The 23,167-nt window shown below is 37.5% G+C and overlaps 1 long non-coding RNA gene across 2 annotated transcripts; it reads left to right on the top strand.

Moving 5' to 3' along the window:
• The first annotated feature begins 51 nt into the window (after window positions 1-51).
• LOC309840633 lies at window positions 52-22,767 on the top strand. Of its 2 annotated transcripts, XR_014298722.1 has the most exons (5): window positions 52-250; window positions 1,182-1,643; window positions 6,636-6,970; window positions 12,378-12,508; window positions 19,938-22,767. It is a non-coding gene; the product is annotated as an uncharacterized lncRNA (long non-coding RNA). The 2 variants fall into 2 exon arrangements; XR_014298723.1 differs by lacking the exon at window positions 19,938-22,767 and having other exon boundaries at window positions 12,378-18,066.
• Window positions 22,768-23,167: the final 400 nt, after the last annotated feature.

Here is a 23,167-nt window from a genome sequence, read left to right as displayed (position 1 = left end):
CCGAAAGGCCCCAATAGCCATGCTCAGGAGCCGTGCATTCTGGGAATCGTAGTCTTCTAAAGGCTTGGTGGGACACCGAGGCCACCGCGGGAACTACAATGCCCAAAATGCGCCAAGATCAGACGCGCCCAGAGTGGGCCAAAGAAGCGAAGGGGTCTCGGGCGCCATGTTAGGAGTACCGGGAGCAGTCCGCGGAGCCTGGCCGAGGTTTTAGGCAGCGCGCGAGCGGAATGGTGGTGCGGTGGGGACGGTGAGGTGGAGCATAAACGGGTTGGAGAGCCTAGGGCCCAAACCTGGGGACCCGGGAGCGGACGCGGCAACTGGGGACAAATTGTAGGGTGGGTCCGGCTGGAGGCAGTATCAAGAGGCCCACTGGGCCTCGGCCTTAAGGTCCAGCAGGTTGTATAGACACCCTATCCGTTCTCGTCCTTTTTCTTATTAAGGGATTGAGGACATCTGTTTACTTCTGAGCCCAGAGCATCACTTAGGCTGACTAATAGGATCCTCGGAAGCGTTGGCGTCTTGTTTGGGCTGCGGGGACCCTGGACGGCGACCCTTCTCACTTTGGTCTGAAAAGCCAGCTTCCACCCACGGAGTTGGGTTATTCCTCCTAATTTTTTTTTTTTTTTTAATCTTTTTGTCACTTATATTCCAGCCTTCCTTACCCCTCCGCAAGGTTTCGTACCCTCACTGGTTTTTCATAAAGGAATGATTTGCCAGAAGGGTCCAAAGAAATCAGTGTTGACACGAGTAACTAAGCTGGAAGGGGGCGGTGCTGTGGCGCCCCAGTTAAGAAAAGATTAAGAGAGGTCTAAGGGAGTATCTCCCGGTTTAAAATGCCAGGGATATTATTGACGATAGCCCTATGGTCGGTTTCGAAGTAACGTGGGGTCTTGGATAAACTTAAGAGTGTATGCTAAAATATTGAGAAGATAGGATGTTCATTAGCATGGACCACCAACTTACTTTAAAAATAAAGTTAGTGTTAAAAAAAAAATAAAAATAGAGTTAGTGTTAATTTGTGGTACTCCATATATACGATTACCTTAAGTAATTTTTTTTTAACTAACTGAAACCAGAGTCCCTGGTCTTCAAGTTACCTTGGACAGTATCAAATGAACTGTATTTTTTTTTTTCCAATTGTGTTACTAAAACAATGCTGTGTGTTTGTTCTTTTTCAGAGTCTGTCTACACTATGAAAGATGGAAAATTTCTTTCTGAGGGTGTCTGAAGGGTTAAAAATACGATACATATTTTGTTTTTCTCCACAGTTATTCGGAAAACAAAATTATTAACTTGTTACTTTGGGTCATTAAGGATATGCCTTTCGTCTCTCTGTTAGTAGTTAGTAATATTACAGCTGATGGATGGATTCTCCTATCTGGAGAAGCTAGGCAGAGTGATTAAAAATAATAAAACATGGTAGAAATAGTCTTTCAGATGTATACAAATGATAACTACAAAAACTTAGAAGAATCATCTTCTGTCCTGTTTCTGGGAACAAGTCACAAGATGAAAGGCTTTGTTTCATTTTTAACAGAGGTAACATGTGTTAGTCTCATTTATCTGTGCAGTACAACAATGGGAAAGGCTCATACAAATATTTCTCTTATTCAGAACCACCTTCTTTTCAAATAATCATGGTAAGTATAGGAAAGGGAATGAAATGTTTGCTGTTTTCTTTCAGACCTTCAGTATAACTGTAGAAGTGTTTTGCATTTAACAGAGAGAAAACAGTGGACAGCTTTGCATTTAGCTTAGTTTCAAACTCTTTTTTAATTATTTTTAGGGATTGGTGGTTCACTGGTATGTCTTATTTTACAAACCTGTAGTGAATCTTGTTCATGGTGTAAAATATTTCTTTATATAAGCAGTAACCTACATCTGATTACCTGTGAAAGACAGATTTTTGGGAGTGAGGGCAGATTGCTTACAAATCTCGTAGGTGAGAAACTAGACCTATATAATGCAGTAATTTCTATAATTTATAATTTGTCATATGTTTGGGTAGTTTGGAGTTATTCCAGGCTTAAATCCAGTGGACATCTAATTAATGAAATAAAACATCTAATTTTTTTTTTTAAAGTTCAGTGATTTAACCTTTAACTTTTAGGGCAGAAATTGTGCATTCTTCCTTAGAAATTTTATTTACCAAGTTAATATTTAAGGAGTTGGTGATACCAGCTTCTAAAAGAATAACCTTAGTGTCCCAGAGAAAACACTGGGTTAGGAAAACTGAAAAGTGGGATTAAGAATGCCTTTAGGGTATAAAGCAACTTAGGTTCTTTTCATCTAAGAAAAGAATTAGGGTGTTGGTTTGTATTACCAATTATAGGTAGCTCATTAAAGTGTATTGAGTCATTTGCTCTTCCAGCAATTTTTTCAACAGTGTTGTGTCAGGATCACCTCTAAAAATATTTAACTATCGTTCACTCATCCCTGTTGAATTATTCTGCCAGGTTGGAACAATTTATTCTCTATTTTCAAAACTGAATGAATGTACAGGGGTAGGGTACAGTTGTCCTCTACATCCTGTATTTGTGTTTATTGTGGTGGATTACACTAATAACAAAAGTTTAGGCAAAGATTTTAGTTTCACAACTAATTATACCCACAAATGAATTCTCAAAATGTATAGATGAGGAAATGATTTGTACATCAGTTTGTACATTGGTGAGGAGGTGGGAGAGATTTCAGTTTAGCCTTATGAGTACTGTGATATCTGACTTACCTAGATATTTCTGAGACTGAGAGTTTAGCATGATACCAAGAAAGTTGTGATAAGAGACACCTACCCAAGTAAGAGCTCATGCTATCACAAGATTATGGTAAAGCTATTCAAAAATGTAAAAGAATCAAGTACCTAGAAGCAATAAGGTACTAGGATTTTCTGAAAATACTTTTTTTTTTCAATAACTCCTCTCCTTGCCCTGAGTCCTAAATTTTTTAAATTATTGATGTTATCTTAGTATTCTTGATATTTAGGTAAATGATATGCAGTGGAGCATCTTTTTAGCCCCAAATCCTTTGATTCAGTACTGAATTTGTCTGTGGTCTCTGCTTTGAAAATCCTTTAACATTATGTCATGTATGTCTGCTAAAGAAAAAATACAAGATCCAAGAGGACAAGCATTTGAAATGATTAAAGCAGCCCTATCATTCAGGCCCTTAATGGATCCATCTTTAGAGGACCGGAGCCCTCTTGGATGTGGAATATGAAGACTGACTTTAGTATTTTGAGGAATGTTGGCCTGGATTCTGCTGCTTCAGTTTGAAATCTAAAGTGGCTTGCTCAGTTTCACAGCCATTCATAATCTTCTAAGCCTCATTGATAATAGCAGCCTCTGTAAGGATGTTAGTAAAGATTAAACAAAATAATCTATGTAAAGCACTTAGCAAAGGACTTTGAAACATGTAAATTGTGGATTTTTTTTTAACAGTTGGGTAGACTACTTTTTTATTGGCTGTTTTTAAAAATTAACCACAGAGTAGTTAGAGCCCCAAGGACAAGGATTAATTCAGATATATTCTTCCAACAGTTAAGTCAAATTTGTGTGACCAAGTTCCTAACAAAATACAGTTCCATTTCTTCCTTTCATATAGTGATACAGGGCTACAATCTTTTTCAGCCCATACTACTAAAGTTAATGTAAAATGCCTGTTACTGAGTTATGTTCCTAAGAGATGATAGTTGTGCTTGAGTGACTAAAAAGTTTAAAAAATTTAAAGTTTAAATTAAAAGTTAAGGACACCTGGGTGGCTCAGTGGGTTAAGCTGCTGCCTTCGGCTCAGGTCATGATCTCAGGGTCCTGGGATCGAGTCCTGCATTGGGCTCTCTGCTCCACGGGGAGCCTGCTTCCTCCTCTCTCTCTGCCTGCCTCTCTGCCTACTTGTGATCTCTCTCTGTCAAATAAATAAATAAAATCTTTAAAAAAAATTAAAAGTTAAAAAAATTACATAGTAACAATTTCATTGTTAAACACTTGTATACATATGTAGCTTGAAGAAGTCCCAAGTCAATTATGAAAATCAGGTTCTGTCTTCATTGAGAATCACTGTATTGTATTCCCTTAAAGAAAATGATTTGCTGAATTATGAAAAATGTTAGAATTGTTTCATATCTTAAAGTTCTAAAGTAATGCTTTTTCTATTCCAAGCTATGAAATTTGAGAAAACAGCTCTATTGTCTGCCCTTTTGTATCTCTTTTCCAAAATAGAATTAATTTTTTTACCTATCAGAAATGAAATGTCAGTAACCCAAAGGTGATATAGACCCAGTAGTCAAATTAAAAATTACTCTAACCTGATCAGAGTTGAGACAAGCAAACTTAAAGGGGAAGAAAACATTTTTACCAAAAGGTTTCTTTTCAGACTCACCTTAGATTAAGTTAGATATTTTCTAGTGTACATTCTTAGTAGTGAAAACAAATAAGCATGAGGTGCAGAGTTTAGCGATTGGACTTTCTCTAGGGGAGATCTTCACTCATTCTGCAAACTTTAATCCTTATTTTCCACTTTGACTTAATATTCAGAAAACTACAATGTATGTTTTCTAGTCTTAGTTGATGCATTGTGTTTGTAACAAATTGGCATAATTTTAGCTGCTGGATTTTATAGGCCACTGAAGGTAAATGCAGTAAATATCCCCGGGTCAGCATTTAAAATATAAATGTCCATAGTTAATGATTAACCTGAGAAATGAGCCCTGTTTATCCTATGATTCTGTTTTTTTAATTTTTAATAGGTTTGAGTAATTGTAGCACTAGAGGGTATTTCTTTTAAGAGTTTAAGTATGTGAAGATGAATTTAATCAAATATAAATGTTTACGAATATAAAGCCTTTTAAGGAAACTGCAGAGATGTGCAGTTGTAAGCAGTTATGCAAATGGACACGTACTTAAAATTCTTAACTTGATATAGAGGCTTTTGAGGATGCTGTGTGGATTTGAACTTGATATAAAGGGTTAATCCTCAATGAGTTGTATCTTAAAACCTTTTAGGGGGCACCTGGGTGGCTCAGTGGGTTAAAGCCTCTGCCTTCGGCTCGGGTCATGATCCCAAGTCCTGGGATTGAGCCCCGCATTGGGCTCTCTGCTCAGCGGGGAGCCTGCTTCCCTTCCTCTCTCTCTGCCTGCTTCTCTGCCTATTTGTCATCTCTGCCTGTCAAATAAGTAAATAAAATCTTAAAAAAAAAAAAAACCTTTTAGGAAATGTTCATCAGTTACCCCCTTAACACCTTAACAGTCCTGTTTTGATGAATTTAGCACATAGGTGTTTATCAAATTGAGTAGCTTGGGGACTTGTTTGAGCTACTTCACCACCAGAAGATAAAAATTAGCAGCTATAATCTTTGATATAACCTAAGTGACAATTTTTTTCAACACATTGAGCAAAAAAACCTCAGATTTCCTCCTTATTATCCTCTTGCTGTAGACTTTTAGTCATTAGTATGATATCAAGTGGGATCTTATAGTTTTTATGTAATTGTCCCCATCGAACTGGCTGGTGTTTATTCTCTTAGTCAATGTCAGTATATTTAGAGTGACTTTGTGTCTCATAGTATTTTATATACAAGACAAAAATAGAGAAAAGCTTTAATTTTTTAAAGTTTTGACACAGGATGAAATAAAGCAGTTGCAGAAGTGGTAACATAAAAGTTAACTGCAAATAACATTGACATACTTCGTAGAGCACTTACATTGTGATTGCTATATTGAAACTAAATAGCATCTTATGTAAGTGTAGTGATAAATAACCTTTACCGGTCTTCTGCTATTTCTGTGGAATACTTGAGTAATAATAGTATGGTGCATTTACTCTGTTTCAACAATTGTGAATGTGGTGAAAGTTAAGTGCTAATTTTTGGTAATGAATTTTACGTTTAATCACCTTTTGCATTTGACAGTCTCAATGCAAGAATGTTCATTCCAGGTTTGCTTTGTTTACTCTTTGTGTATTTAATGCTGGGCATTATGGTTGTTTCAAGTTTTAGCTCCATGATCCGTTTTCAATATTCATGTTTGTGTGTCTTTCCAAAATTGTTTGCTTCTTTGTTTCCTGCTGGTCCTGAGATAGTTTATGAGCAGTTTTTGTTGCTTTTCATGTTGCTATGTATTCGCCTAAAATGGGTTGCTGGATTTTCTCATTTTCCAGATAAACTCAACTCTTCTCTTTCACATTGCTGGGACCTGTTTGGCATTTGTTGGGAGTTCTGGGTTGCTTGTAATGGAAAAGTTGAAAAATTGAGTATGAAGATGCCAGATTTCAGGGGCTTGGGAGTGAATGAATGGGAGTGGGGCAAAAAGTAGGTACTGAATTTAGATAACTTTTATAAAGTTTGGCTGTGGAAGAGGCAAGAAATAATGGGAAATAACAAGAGGGTATGTGGGAACAAAAGAGGGTTTTTACTTAAATCTTCCTATTTAGAGGCCAAAATCACACTCTTACTTCAGAGCAGTTTGATCATTTCTCAAAGGAATTAAGACTTAGAATTCTGTGATGCCCCAAATTAGGCGAGGGGAAAAGTGGAAGAGCTCTGAAGTACTTAGGTAATTTTTTCTATGAATGTTCCATACTTTACATTTGATTATATTTCCTTTCCATTTTGATCCTGTTCCTGTTTGTGTTCCTTCTAGGCTTTTGTGGCTGCCTATTTAACCAAACTTCTGCTGGAAGAATAGTGCATTTTTATGACCATTCCAGAAAAGCATAGCAATGACCAAGGGCCTAGGGTTTCCTTTGAGAAATTACTGGTCCTAAAAGGGTGGTGTTTGCCCTTTATACCAATATCATCAATAGTTACCAACCAAACCTGCCTGGGATCCTCACAACCACTATTAGAGAAAACTACTCATTTGACCAGGAGATTAAACTTGAACAAAACTTGTCTGTTCTTGCCTGGCTATGATTACCAAGACACATTACCTCGAGAAGTCTGAGAAGGATTCTTTTAATTACTTCTGTGAGAAAGGTATGATTGTAGAAACATTCAAAAATGCATAAGAGGAAAAGTAACATCTTACAGCTATAGAACCCTCAATAAAAAATGGAAAATCCAGTTCTGACAGTTAGGATTTTCCATTGCTTGAATTCACTGTCATTAGCTAACAATTTAAATGAGTTGCTGTTTCCCTCCAGAGGTTTAACTGGCAAAATAAATCGAAAGACATCAGCAAAAGAAGGGAATAGCTAAGACAGGTAAGGATTCAGTATAATAAAAAATATCAAAGGAAATAGGTTATTACTAGGTCCTGACACTGACTCACTGTGTCCAAATGTGATTATATTTACTTTGATGAGTTAGGCACCAGAAGAAATAACTTAATATTTCTAAGAAAAGACACTTGTGGCTACCAATTGAATTACTCTCTGTTACAAGTTACATTTTGAACTACAATGCATTGTGCAAGGCTCTACACCCAACATGACTCCCCAGGTTAGCTAACACTTGATACATCAAGCTAATAACCTATTTCTGACAAATGTAAGCCTATGCAGCACTCTTCTACCACTTCCAACTGAAGGGAGAGAAAGGCATGAAAACATATTTACTGTAATGATTTATGGGACCAAAGTTCTATCCAGATTCAGAAACCTCTGGTACTCCTGCTTACTACCAAGTTAATGCAAGTAATTATTATTAATATTAAGAATACCTACCTGCTCAGTAGTCTTAAGATAGAAGGTAGACATTACATAGGCTGTTCATTTATGTGCCTGAATCCATTCTGGTTTTCAGTAAACTAAGTAGCAACTTGAAACCCATTGTACCTTGAGATAACCCTAAACTTCTGAAATAAACCTTGGTATATGTTGAATTCACTTAAAATGCACTTAATACGGCACTTGAGTGGTTCAGTTGGTTAAATATTTGGCTTTGGCATGGGTTGTGATCCCAGGGTACTGGGAGCAAGTCCCATGTTGGGTTCCCTGCTCAGGGAGCCTGCTTCTCCTCATCCCCCTGCTGGTGCTTTCTCTCTCACTATGACTGTCGCTCTCAAATAAACTCTTGACCTAAAACAAAACAAAACAAAAAAGCCAGATGGATTTAATAGTTCACAGGTAACTGAAAAGTAACTTTTCCAGTACGACTGGCCAGAATATGCTGTTAAAATACTTATGAATTAGTTGAGATCAAAGAACTACAGCCTATTTGTGTATATAGAAATTATATAAATATATATAATGTATAATATGAGTATGTATATGTATAAAAAACTATACCATGTGTGTATATATATATATATATATATATATATATATATATCCTGATGCAAGACTTGATCCCAGCCTTTGCTGTTGTGTGTGTGTGTCTTGCATCAGGCTCCCTGCTAGGCAGGGAGTCTGCTTCTCCCTCTACCCCTCCTGCCTGCTTAAGACCTCTCTCGAGCTCTTGCCCTCTCAAATTAAAAAACCTTAAAAAAGATTGACAAGGAGGGGCGCCTGGGTGGCTCAGTGGATTAAGCGGCTGCCTTCGGCTCAGGTCATGATCTTGGGGTCCTGGGATCAAGCCCCGCATCAGGCTCTCTGCTCAGCGGGGAGCCTGCTTCCTTCTATCTCCCTCTCTGCCTGCCTCTCCGTCTGCTTGTGATCTCTCTCTGTCAAATAAATAAATAGAATCTTAAAAAAAAAAAAAAAAAGATTGACAAGGAAGTATTACCTAAAAACCATTTTCAGAGTTTGGTCTGTCAATACCTGAAGTGACTTCAGGTTTTATGTCCCACTTGAATGTCAGTCAAAAAAATTCCAAAGGCATAGCTTGAAATACTGTGAACTCAGGCCTGAGTTCTGGATTCTGGTCTGATAATTAGTAACTAAGGTGTCAGCCTAGGCAAATTAACTTTGAATCTGGGGGGTTTTGGTTTTTTGTTGTTGTTTTTTAAGATTTTATTTATTTGAGAGCACAAGCCTGGGAAGAGGGAAAAGCAGACTCCCTGCTGAGAGGGAACCCCCCTCCCCCAAAACCTCAGGGCTGGATCCCAGGACCCCAGGGTTATGACCTGAACCGAAGGCAGACACTTAACTGAGCCACCCAGGCACTCCCTGAACCTGTTTATGTTTTAAAATGTGGTAGCATTTAACAACATCAAATACATGTTTTTCTGTGATATTCTGTGGTTTGATGTACAGGCTTCCAGCATCAGAATCTGAGATACACACAAAAAATGCAGATTCTGGCCTACATACACTGCTTAAAAATCTGAGATCGGAGATCTTCATTTTTTTTTTTTTAAAGAATATTTTAGAATGTGTGTAGTGCATGAGTGTATGAGGGGAGGGGCAGAGGGAGGAGAGAGTCTTAAGCAGACCCCTGAGTTCAAGACCTGAGCTAACACCAAGAGCTGGATGCATAACTGATTGTGCCACTTAGGTGTCCCTGGGGACCTGGATTTTAAATAAATTCATCAGATGATTTCTCTACCTGATCTTACTTGAAAGCACAAAGTGAAATAATTTGCCAGAGTTACTTCTAAGAGTGGGTCCCTCTTTTTTTTTTTTTTTTTAAGACTCTTTATTTGACAGAGATCACAAGCAGACAGTGAGGGGGAAAGCAGGCTCCCCACTGAGCAGAGAACCTGATGCAGGGCTTGATCCCAGAACCCTGACATGACCTGAGCCAAAGGCAGAGGCTCAACCCACTGAGCTACCCAGGAGCCCCAGGCCCCCTCTTGTTTTGTGTTACTAACTCCTCTTTCCTTCATGCTCAATAGCTCTTATTCCTGCTGTTATTCCAAGACACAGATGCCAAGATTTTAAAAGTATTTCTGCATACATATATTCAGTGAAAAATCAAACTCAACCACTTGGACAAGTATTGCTTAATTAAGGTGTGTAATACAGAGAAATAAATTATATCTTCATCTAAAGCATTTGACAAATTAAGCCGTATAGTACTCTACTATAGACATTCAAAGTATTATTTGGGGACACAGTTTCAATCCTAAATCAGTTTCTTTGATTCTGTAAGTATGTATTAATTACCAAGTTAAATGCCCTAGAGATACAAAAGATGACTACGACCCTCTAAACATTAGAGTCTTGATGTTTTTAATGTTACAGACCCCTTGTCAAGGTAGTTAAATCCATGGGCCACTTTTCCAAAAAAAAAAAAAAATGTTTTAAGGTATAAAGTACAGTATATCTGATTACAAAAGGAGCCAGTGATAATGAAATAGTTACCAAAAATTTTATATAGAAATTTATATGTTTTATTAACTCATTAACAAGATTTAACAGTAGCTCTCATCTGTAATTTCAACAGTGGTGAACATAAATGATATTTCAAGTTGTTTGCAGGAATTATATGAAAACATAGTTCAACTGAACTATAAAAAATTATTTCTTCCTACTGTGAATCTGTGGCCTGTGTTCAAATTTTATTAGGAGTTACTGAAGATAGAGATGCAGTTTTTCCCATCTAAATTCATGGACACACTGAAAATTCTATTAAGAACTCTGGTTGGGGACACCTGGGTGGCTCAGTGGGTTAGAGCCTCTGCCTTTGGCTCGTCATGATGCAGGGTGCTGGGATCGAGCCCCACATCAGGCTCTCTGCTAGGCAAGGAGCCTGCTTCCCTGCCTCTCTCTTCCTCTCTCTGCCTACTTGTGATCTCTCTCTCTGTCAAATAAATAAATAAAATCTTTTAAAAAAAAATCTCCCTCATCTTAAAACAAAAAAACAATAATAAAAGAACCCTGGTTAAACTGTTTAATAATAGGAACTTTTTCATGTATCCAGGGCCTAAGTAAGATCTATGTAGGCACTGAAAAACTTGTGATGCCTCCTTACCTCATAAAATTCAAAATAAAAATACTTACACCACAAAGTAGATTTAAAGAAGTTCTGTTTCTCCTGGTAAAGACTCTCATGCTTTTTAGAAAGTCCTAAGTTATATCTGAAGAAGTACTAAAGTACTCCATTTGTTTTATGTGGATGAACAGGAGAGGCTGCAGTTGTGTGAAAGTATGGGTTTAGTATCTAAGATTGTATCTACTACACTTGGTATATAGAAAGGGCTCAATAGCAGTAAAATAAAGTGAAAGATCTTTTCCATAAGGGGTTGGCACAGTTTGGGAGAACATTAAGGTATAACAAGTGTGGAATACTGTAATAGGGACCAGATAGATGCTCATTTCTCTATAAATGAACAGCTTAGAGGGGTTGTTTGTAACCCAAGTGATCTCACTTGTAGATAAATTGAGTTGCGCTACTATCCTCAAGTGATCCTACTAGTGTGTAAGCTCCATGCGGGTAGGATTTTTGTTTTATTCATTGTATTTCCAAAAATTGGGGAAATTGCCTGCCACACTCAACTAATCTGCTCACCTGATCAGCCTCAGATTGTGTACTTCCATTTGTCTAGATGCTGCTGAAACATTTAAGCATTAACCTACCACAAACTAGAAATTAAAAATAGCTCTTCCTTAGACATTCAGTAAGTGAATAAAGAGAGATATTTTCTCAGCAGAAAGCTAATAAATGCTGTGGTAAGTACAAGTTGACCTACCATTTCCATTCAGCACTCCAAGAGGATAGGAATTGCCATTTTAAAATTAAGACACTGCCCAGAGTTATTCATTAACTAGTAGAGGATTTGGAAAACAATATGCAGTCAGTTTCCAGACCGAAGTATCTTCTCTTCCACTTGGCCAAGACACAAAGGTGGTCTTAACCCCCCACATTTCACAAAGAGGAAAAATCATGTGAAACAGAACGGGTAACAAAACAAGTTTCATAGCTATTTAAGCACATCTTTAAAAGTTCTTATTTAGAAATATATTTTTTAAACTAAATACAGATCGTATACTCTATGCTGAAGTCATTTTTCTACCCTCCAAGAAAAGCATTGAACGTTTCAGAGGTTTGTGTTGGTACTTTACAGGTAACGGAGTTTTCCAAATTCCTATTCTTCCCACCTACCATGGGTGGGTATGTTTTCACATAGCTTGTTTAGAAGGCAGTAAAACAGTTTAGACAAAAGCATCATTGTTTGGACTAAGAAAAAGTGAAGAGTGACTCCAAAGTCCTTTTGAGTCACACAGGGAGAACAAGACCAATATCTAAATTAGCATGTGATACAGAAGCAACCATGTTGGTCAATCCCTAACTTGAAGAAGTTAAACAGGACTTCATGTTTTAGATGAAGAAAGTGAATAGCTGGGAAATAAAACCTGGCCTGACCTGTATTAATGTGAAGCCATTTATAGGTTTTACCATTGTTACTAGGCATGAACATATATTGACTTCACTGCAGAAGTACTGACCACAGTGTGCTGCCCTGGACCCTGCTGCAGACGTTTCATAACATGGTGTATGGACCTTACTGCCATTCTATGTTTTTAATTTATTAAAAAGATTTTATTTATTTATTTGACAGATCACAAGTAGGCAGAAGGAGAGGGAGAAACAGGCTCCCCACTGAGCAGAGAGCCTGATGTGGGATGATCCCAAGACCCTGAGATCATGACCTGAGCTGAAGGCAGATGCTTAACCAACTGAGCCACCCAGGTGCCCTCAAGCATCCTTTTAAACTTGTAGTACTTGTATGGGTCACGTGACAGTTTATATCTTGAAAATAATTATAAATAACTGCATCATTTATTGACTTGGAAAGGGTAAAATCAGTGACTAGTTGTAGGCCAATGGGGGATTAGAAGCTCACCTTTAATATTCACAGTCCTCCTTCAAAGCTAATTAAAATGTCTAGGGAACAGCTTGATTCTATCTTCTAACTCTCTTTCCCTTTTATTTTTTTATTTTTTAGCAACTTCAACAACCTTAGTCTTTTCATGCAAATAAGCATTGTCTCCTTTCCTTTTAACACAACACTGCAAAACGACTAGCTCATAAACCATTCAGACGTATTGCTGTTAGTAGGTAACATGCTATTCTGCCTGGTACCTACACAGTTGGCATGCAACAATTGTTTAATGGATAAGACAGTTGTTAAAATTTTGACAGATTGCTTAGTCCTGTGAGCAAGCACTGACTTACATCACCCCTTATCACCTGATGTTTTTGTGACAGATTTTCTATGAATGAACTGTTTGAGACATGAAGGAAATAAAACATTCATTAATTGATAATCTCCCCCACCCCTGCCTGGACACAAGACTGAATTTGGGAGTCCTTGATTCCCAGTATATCATAACATCATAACTTATAGCCTGAAAGAAAGAGATAGAGAGGGCCATGGTATTTGAGAATAAAATTTATTTATACCTGAGCTTTATGTCATGATGCTTAATGCCATGACCATTAAGCCATTCCTATAACATTTAAGTGTATCTTCTAAAGGAAGCTTGTGAAATGTCTCCAGAATGACTTGAGTTTTGGGGGGGGGGGGGGGGTGTTTGTTTTAAGTAAGCTCTAGGCCCAATGTGGGGCTGTAACTTATGACCTGAGATCAAGAGTCTCACACTCTACTAACGGAGCCAGCCAGTTACCCCAGAATGACTTGATTTTTAGTGGAATTAATTATTATTTTCTTTTGGGACCTGATTCTTTCTGGTGAAACAGATTCCAAAATGATGTAATTTGTCAAAGACTGTTTCATCTTCAGTATCTTTTAAAAAAAAAATGCAATTAGGTAAAGCATTTTTAAATAGACTGCCTCCATCTGATCCATTTTCTTGTTACCCGGTAATGTTTTTCATCAGCAGCCACAGCTCTGAAAGGACGTTAAAGAGTCTCTTGTTACAAACTTCAGCACTTATGTTCATAATAGAACATTAAGATAGATTGAAGGCTCCCATAATTAGCCTACACTCAGTCTTTTCCTACCTTTTGCCCTCTGATTTCCTACTTATATTTTTGTAGTAACTGTGTTGAGGGTACATGACCACTAAATTGTATGTTTCTTTGAGAGCAGGAACTATACCATATTTAATTTCACATTTCTTTGTGTGCTTAAAACGGGACTTTTATTTCTTCAGCAAATATTCACTGAGTATCCACTAGGTGTCAGATATACTAGGTAGATTCTAGGGACATCAAGATAACTAAGTACAGACATGCTCTTGGGAATCTGTCTTAAGCGGGAGAGGTGGCAAAAAATATTTGTAAGCCAAACAAAAACAAAAACCCCTGCAGTGTAATATGATGTTATAGTGGAATAGGCTATTTCCTCATTTAAGAGGACTTAAAAAAAATCATTTCCAAAAATATCTCCCCAATAAGCTTGCCTCAGTTACTAAGTTTCCACCATTATTGCATTGATTGCCTCTGGGCAGGAAAACTAAGGGGCATCAATGACTGTGGAATTAATTTTTCCTCTTTTTAAAATCTTTTTGTTAATTTTACATACAGTAAGATTCATTTTTTATATATAATTTCTTGAGTTTTGACAAATACATGGAAGTCCTGTAATCACCACCACAACCAAGATACAGAACAGTTCCATCACCTCAAAAAGTTCTTTTGTACTACCCCTTTTAAAATTTTATGTATTTCATTATTTTGGTACAATTGTTTTTCAAAAGGTAAGGTTTGGCTGTTTCATGTACATCTTTTCCTTATCAAAAATGTATGTCTTTGGGTTAAGACAGTACCGCTTCTAATAAGCCTCTGGAGAAATACAGATATCCAAAGAAGGATAACCAAAACCTTACACCATTTAAGTCATCTGCACTTTAGTTGGTAGATCATGCTGTTGAAAAGAATTAGGATTCAGAAAAGGTAAACAATGTATGTGGTGTATGTATGTTAGATTAGTAAGAGGATAGTAGTTGTGGTAGAGGAGGAGATTAGGGCCTGACAGTGGAACAGCATGCATAGAAGGGTAAGAGTAGCATGTTTTTGAATAGTGTAAGGTCCCTGGGTTCTCAAAGATACAAGGGGCACAAAAGAAGAGATGAGTCCTGAAGAGGGGTAGACTTCATGTAAAGATTAGTCAGTCTGTTGTTATCTGGAACTACTGTCCTGGGATTCTAGTACTGGCAGCAGTAATTCATTCTTGAAAAGTCACTTTCCTTTTTCTGGGACTCAATTTCATCATCTATAAAAAACAATTGGAGTAAGTATACTCTCAAGCCTATTTGAGTCTATTCTCAAGTTTATTCCAACCCAGGTGAAACTTTTGGGTATGTGTGTCTGAGGGGAGTGGTGAGTTTCTGTCGCATTTTAACTGGAGAGGCGTATCTGTAGATAATGATAACCAAACTTTAACAATTATTAAGATCCTTTAAAATGTCATGTAGTTGATATCAGAAGCTGCAAAGCAAAGTTATTACTGATCTCATTTGGGCTCCATTGATCTAGCTTTCTGGCCCTTAGTCTTCTCATTTGTAGAATAACTAGATACATGTTCCTTGCAGTTTCACATTTTATGAAAGTGAAACCTATTAAAACTTACCAGTGTTATTTCTTTTCTCATTTCCTCTGTACCTATTCTGATTTTACTTTTTTAAGTTATTAGTCACTATTCATTTAGCACTTCTGTGTGCCAGAATTTGTAATGTAGTGTATTTCACCTATGTTATTTAAGAAATTTTACAGTGCTGCTGTCCTTTGTAAGTGTACAAGTATGGGAAACTCACACCATGCCTCCTACCCCCACCCAGGATAACATATTCCTACAACAAGATCTCATTTTAGTGAATATTAAAACTAGCATTAGAGAGGGGAAGAAGGAAGGAAGATGTGTGTGGCTTCCAATTGGTAAGTGAAGGGAAAAGAACTAAGAGTTGAGGACGTACTGTGTGCTAGGTACCTTATATGTGCCTATCTTCTTTGGGTCATTGTTAAAGGCAGACAGGAAGGGAGCCTATTTATCTTGGTAACAAAAGGGAAAAAATTCTTTCATCCCACAAGTCATTGGAATTATTCAGAATATAAATTTTTTCATGTCATTCTCTCCTATGAGGGCACAGACAACATAATTCTTCTACATAATGTTTGGCAAATATTTATGAAATGAATAGGCTTTTTTCTCCTGTCCTTGGAGTAGAGGTCCTTTGGGTCCATGGACCTCTAAGAATTTTATAAAAGCTACGGACCCACCAAGTGTTTCCTCTCCTACTACACAAACACAACAAAATAAAAAATAGTCAACTCCCTCTCCTTGCCCTAAGTCACTCCACATATGTATTTGTGCAAAATCCATGATTTTGGAATCTTTTCCACCTTTCTGTGATTTATTCATATGTCCCAGGTTAAGAACTCAGTTCTAGAAACATCTCTGGATATCTAGACAGCCTAGGAGCTTAATTCCATTAACTTGTAATGCTTATAGAGCTGTCATCCTTTATTGGTCCTTTTCAGGTTTGAGAAAATTGCGCCATGCCTCTTGACTGTTCGTTTTGTTTTGTTTTTTTCTATGAGCAGAAATTATATCCAACTTGCTCTTTGGTTCATTAATACATGCTACAACCAAAGAACAGCATTATATTTTTAAGGGTTTTGGAGTAGGAATTGTTTAATTTTACAGATGAAGAAATTAAGGTTTGTCCCAAGTTTATTATATGTGAGTATCATATCTCTGGCTTTCTAAATGGAATGATTCCCCTTCTTCCCTTCCTCCCTTTGTTCCTCCCTCCCTCCTTCCTTTCTTCCTTCTCATTCAGAAACCCACTTAAAGTATTGTTAGGCCAGTGTCCTCATCTGTGAAATTTTATCTGGGTAGAGAAAGATGTTGAAAAAAAAAAAAATGACCTTGTTTCATAATGGAAGACGATGACCTATAAAACAAATATTCTAAGTAATTCCAAATATGGTATGAGAACCCCCCATAAAGCAGTGAGAAATTGGTTAAAGGAAAACAATGTTGTGTAAACTCTACACTTTTCCAAACACAAGGCCCTTAATTTGTTATAAAATCCAGGGCATACTACAGAGAAGTTATTTGGATGTTTATCTAATCTCCAGTACCTCCTGTGCTCTTACATGACAGCAAGATGGCATCTCATCCAGGCTTGTGATGGAGGAAAATGGAGTTGTTGATGATGATGATGATGATGATGATTATTAAAGTGGAAAAAATAGAGATTTTGTCAATCAGATGGATTAATATTTTAAGCACTTATTATGTGCCAGGAGCTTTTTAATTTCCGGGTGAAGAGTAACAGAGTCCCCATTGTACACTTACCACAGGGTACATACACAGTTACAGTTAACATTTGAGTGCTTACTGTAAGCAAAAGCATTGCTCCAGCTGCATTTGCATTAATTTCATTCACAGGTTTCTCAGTCTTTGTAATAATTCAGTAAAATACTGTTAACCTTCTCATCACTAACAAGAAAACTGTAGTTTAAAGAGATTAAAGGGCGCCTGGGTGGCTCAGTGGGTTAAGCCTCTGCCTTCTGCTCCGGTCATGATCTCAGGGTTCTGGAATAGAGCCCAGCATCGGGCTCTGCTCAGCAGGGAGCCTGTTTCCTCCTCTCTGCCTGCCTCTCTACCTACTTGTGATCTCTATCTGTCAAATAAATAAATAAATAAATAAATAAATAGAAAAAAATTTTAAGAGATTAGAAATTTACCGATCAATGTTGCAAAGCTGAGACTTTGAACCCTGGTTGATTTGACTCTGAAGTCTGTACTCCATTCCAGAACACCACCAAAGCCTCTAATATATAACCATTAATCTTTGCTGTCATTTGCTGTCCATGGGGGGGGGGACCATAATGGTGGGATTAAGGGGGAGTTACCCGGCCTTTTCTGAGAGAAGTGGTGCCTTCCCCCACAAACAAGTTTGATGTGGTGAAATCAGGTTAGGAAGATAAAAAAGGTTGAAGAAGGTGGAGGTGGCGTGGTTGAACCTGTTCAGGAACTGATTACATCTGAGCCTCTGGCCCTTTTACCTGCCAGCTGACTCAGAGCTGGCCGATGGGCCAAAGCCCAGGCAGGTTAATTTCATGGGCTGTATACTTCAAAGGATCTGATTCCTGGCACTGCTCTGCATGTTGCTTTTCAGAGGGCAGAGTCTTGTGGGGGAGGGAACAGGATGGCTTCCAGGAAGTGTTTGCAAAAGACCAAGGCAGTGTTTGCTCTAAATCCAAATACATGCAGCTTGTTCTAGCGCTGGCAATAAAAAATAAAATAAAATAAAAAATAAAATAAAATAAAAAAAGATTGGCCGTAAGCATGGCTTAAAATTGGGTACTTAAATCTTAAGTATTCCTCTGCAGTAAATATAGCAATTAAGAATATGAATCCTATGAATACCCAGCCTTTGTATCAACATGGACGGGACTGGAGGAGATTATCTGAGTGAAATAAGTCAAGCAGAGAGAGTCAATTATCATATGGTTTCACTTACTTGAGGAGCATAAGGAATAACATGGAGGACATTAAGAGAAGGAAAGGAAAAATGAATTGGGGGAAATAGGAGGGGAGGCCAACCATGAGAGACTGTGGACTCTGGGAAACAAACCAAGGGTTTTGGAGGGGAGGGGAGTGGTGGGATAGGTAAGCCTGGTGGTGGGTATTAAGGAGGACACAATGCATGGAGCACTGGGTGTGATGGGTGTGATGTATAAACAATGAATTTTGGAACACTTGAAAAAAATAAAAAATTTTTTAAAAAGAATGTAAAAAAAAAAAAAAATGAACCCTAGAGTTAGACCTGAATTTCAATATTGGTTCTACCACTAACCTGTGAATAAATTGATTACTATGCCTTAGTTTTCTCATGTGCAAAATGGGGATTAAGTACCTGCTTCATAGACGTGTTGTGAAGGTTAAAGTGAGTACAAAGTATTGAGTATAAAGCATATATCACAGTACCTGAGACATAGTAAATTCTCTTGAAAAACAATCATTCAGAGAAAATTCATATTTTATAAGAGAATCTCCGGGCTTTAATTCATTTTTCTTTTACTTAAAATACATTTAAAAAGCATCTATTATTGTATTCCATGGCAGGGATAGGGAAAACAAGAACTTTTGTTGAACATGTAAAATAAGCCAAATATATTTTAAAATATATTGTCTCATTTAATGTTCACAGCAACCCTACGAAGTATTTTCCTACCTTATTAATGAGACCCTAGGTTGAGAGAAGTTCAGTAGCAGTAGATTGAATAGTGAGCACTCTGTAACTCCAAAACCTGTGAATAAAATACCCTTTATCCCCACTAGAACGTATTATTCAGCAAGCAGTCAGACACATAAACAAATACCTACATTCAAAGTGCTGTTATTGGGGTTTATACTGTGTGCTTGGGAGCAGAAAGCAGGGAAGATGAACTGAGCGGGGATGTGCGTGGGTGGAATAAAGTTCATCTTCTTGACAGGAATAAATAATAGTGGGGCTTTGGGCAGGAATGAGATAGGGGGATTTTGCTAGTGGAGAAGGAATTAAGAGAGGTCTTCCTGGGTCTCCTCAAGTCGCATTAAAAGAGGGATTAGCATTATGACAAGCATAATTGCAGCAAATATAATTACAGGCAAAAGAACTGTCTCCAGAAAGACCAGATTATGTTGTTTACTTGATGTAAAATGGTGGGGGTTATATACAAATAATTTCTGTTAGCATCAGAAGTGTCTGTACCTCCTTGGGCTTTGTAATGAACAATAATAGCAACTAACTCCTATTGCATGATCATTAGATACTGGTCACTACTGTGTTCACAGGCCAGAACTTTTTTTTTTTAAGAGAGGAGGAGAGAAGAGAAGGGGCAGAGGGAGAAAGACTCTTACGTAGTCTCCATGCAGCATGGAGACCAACTCAGTCTAGAGATCATGACCAGAGCCAAAAATCAAAAGTTGGGTGCTTGCCAAACTAAGCCACTCAGGTGCCCCTCACAGACCAGAGCTCTTAACTAGAGAAAGGTGGAAAGGGTTTGTCTAAGCCTCTAATCTCAAATTAAATACACATAATTGGGGCAAATAAACTAAACTATTTACAAGAATTATTTTAATCTTCATGACATACTAGGTTGGTAGAAGCTAACAAATTTTTCACAAACATTTTCCTTTTTTCTCCTGGGCACACAAAAGGACTACATTTCCTGGACTTCCTTACAGCCACATTTTGTTCTGGCCAATGAAAAATGACCAGAGGTGATGAACATCATCTTCAGGTCTGACCCATGAAACTCACCCTTTTAATTCTCCAGGCTCTCTTCCCTCATCTGGGAGAGGATCCAGCAAAACCAGTAGTACAAGAGCCTGTCTTTTCCTCCCCCCTACCTCCAGCCTTTACTGGATTGTGATATGAACCAGAAATAAACTTGTACTGTGTTAGGTCATTGAGATGTGGGGGTTGTTTGTTATAGCAGTTCATGTATCCTAATACAACAAGATCTGACAAGAACCCAGAGAAGGGAGAGAGAAATTGTTTACAGTGTCTGGCACATGATACACAATAAAAAAGGTGATTAGCCTCATTAATTTAAGAAGCATGAATGTTACTTTTATGAGAGAGCTTACGAGCAACTATCTAAAAGTCCTCTGGGTAAAGTGGGAGAAAATGTTGGGAATCACTGACAATACACTTTGGTTTCCAAAGCTTTTCACATATACAATGGGCATACCTTAAGGAATGGACATACCACCCCTGCAATACCTCATACTCTGTAGCCTGCTAAATCAGTAAAGCACATTTCTTTTAAGTTTTATAAAAATATGTAACAAGTACAAATACAATTTTTATTCATACTTGGAATTCTTCCTCCTTTTTAAATTTTTTTTAGAATTGTATTTATTTAGAGAGTGAGAGATCAGGATGGGTCAGAGGGAGAAGCCCAGAGTCTGATGGTCTCAGGACCATGATGTCATCACCTGCGCTGAAATTAAGAGTCGGGTGCTCAACCGACTGAGCCACCCATGCACCTCTCCTTCCTCCATCTTGATGAGTTTTTCCTCATTTATTCAGATCTAAGGGCTAAAATGTGTGTTTTAAATTTCTCAAGTTATTTTTCTCTCAGTAGTTTCCTTTGCTCTAACATGGTTTCTGGACATTACAGTACTTAGCTGGAACTGTATTTTTAATCTTGAGAAATTGAATTCCTATAATTTGGCCTTGATCACTGAGTGATCTCAATTTTTTTTTAAAGATTTTATTTATTTATCGGGGTCGGGGGGAGCGAGCACAGGCAGACAGAATGGCAGGCAGAGGCAGAGGGAGAAGCAGACTCCCCACTGAGCAAGGAGCCCGATGTGGGACTTGATCCCAGGACGCTGGGATCATGACCTGAGCCGAAGGCAGCCACTTAACCAACTGAGCCACCCAGGCATCCCTCAAATTTTTGATGTAGTAACTACTACTGTATTTTCTTCTTCCTCCTTCATACTTACTTGCAAAGTTGATTCCTGTGGAATTGCATGGATTGCTACTTAGGCTCCTGGCTTCACATTTTCTTTATTTCTTCTTGCCTTGGGTGAATCAGAATATTAGCATAGCCTTTTAAGACATTTTGTTGCTACTACCCTTATGTTCCTCCCCTCAGTCTTACATTTTCAAAACATTCAGGAGGTAGAGGATTGGTTTTGAAGCCTTAATAAATGTTCAAAGAAGCTATGTGGCTTAGAGGAAGCAAACAGGATTTGCATGCAGACAGACTTGATTTACATCCCTGACATAACCGCCAACCAGCTCTATATGACATTGGTCAGTTATTCAACTTTTTAAGAGACACAGCTAAAACAGAGATGGTAAAACTCACTTTGCAAAGATGAGTAAGATATGTAAGCTAATTTCACTTTTGAATATGGATACAAAAATCTTAAAATACTAGCAAACCAAACCCAAAATATACCCCATAGCCATTTATTAATATCAAGAATATATGTTTGGTTTAATATTTTTAAAAACAAATGTAGGGGCACCTGGGTAGCTCAGTGGATTAAGCCTCTGCCTTTGGCTCAGGTCATGGTCTCATAGTCCTGGGATTGAGCCTTGCATGGGGCTCTCTGTTCAGTAGGGAGCCTGCTTCCCCCTCTCTCTCTGCCTGCCTCTCTGCCTACATGTGATCTCTCCCTCTCCCTCTGTCAAATAAATAAAATCTTTTGCAATAAATAAATAAATAGAAACAAATGTAGTTTATACCTTACCTGATTGATGGGATAAGCATAAATGGTCATAACAATAGATGCAGAAAAATTTTTGATAAAATTTAACATCCATTCATAAAAACAAAACTCTTGCCAAACTGGAAGTAGAAGAGAACTTCTTACATTGACAAAGGATATCTATTTAAAAAATTGTGCTTAAAGAAGCAAAAGGTTTCTTAAATTGATAAAGGATAACTTCAAAAAAAGTATATCATACTTAATGGTTAAAAGAGAATAACTGAGGCACCTGAGTGGCTTGATCAATTAAGTGTTTGACTTGTGATTTCGGCTCAGGTCCTGATCTCGTAGGTTAAACCCTGCATCAGGCTCCATGCTCAGTGGGTAATCTGCTTGAGATTCTCTCTCCCTCTTTCTGCTCCTCTCCCCCACTCTCTCTCTCTCAAATAAATAATTAAAGCAATATGGAAAAAGTATCACTTTGAGGTCAAGAATAAGAGACTTCTTAGATGTTTGTCTGGCTTAGTTGGTAGGGCATGTGATTCATCATCTTGGAGTTGTGAGTCAAGCCCCATGTTGTGTGTAGAGATTGCTTTTATTCATTTATTTTAAGATTTTAATTTTAAGTAATCTCTACACCCAATGTGGGGCTCAAACTCACAACCCTGAGATCAAGAGTCACACACTCTACCAACTGAGCTAGCCAGGGACCCCAGAGATCACCTTAATAAATAAATAAATAAATAAATAAATAAATAACATAATTAAAAAGAAAAATAAGAGACTTCCTTTACTTATCATTGTCCTGGAGGTCCTAGCCAGCTAAGGGGGAAAATTTAGATTATAGATAGATAATTCAGGAAGAAAAATTTTAAAAAACAACTACATATACATTATTAAGACAAAAAAAATCTTGGAACGTTTATTGGATGCAATAAATTGAACTTATACATACCACAAATAATTTTTAAAATATCTGAAGTAGACAACTTAACAATTAAGTATTAAAAATACCAAGAGCCCAGGAATAATCTTACAAAAGATGTGTCTATCTCTAAAGAGAAGAATGAAACTTTGTTCACAGACATTAGAGAAGACAAAAAGAAATGGAGAAGTGTACCATGTTCAGAATGCCTTCTTCAACCCTGCTGCTTTTTAAAATAAATGTATGCCATTTATTGATTGATTTATTGATTTATTTTTAATTTAAGCTCTAT

The sequence above is a fragment of the Mustela nivalis genome, assembly GCF_964662115.1.
Source record: "Mustela nivalis genome assembly, chromosome: 9".
Classification (NCBI taxonomy): Eukaryota; Metazoa; Chordata; class Mammalia; order Carnivora; family Mustelidae; genus Mustela; species Mustela nivalis.
Note: the sequence above shows the minus strand (reverse complement) of the source record. Positions and strands in the feature narration are given on the sequence as shown.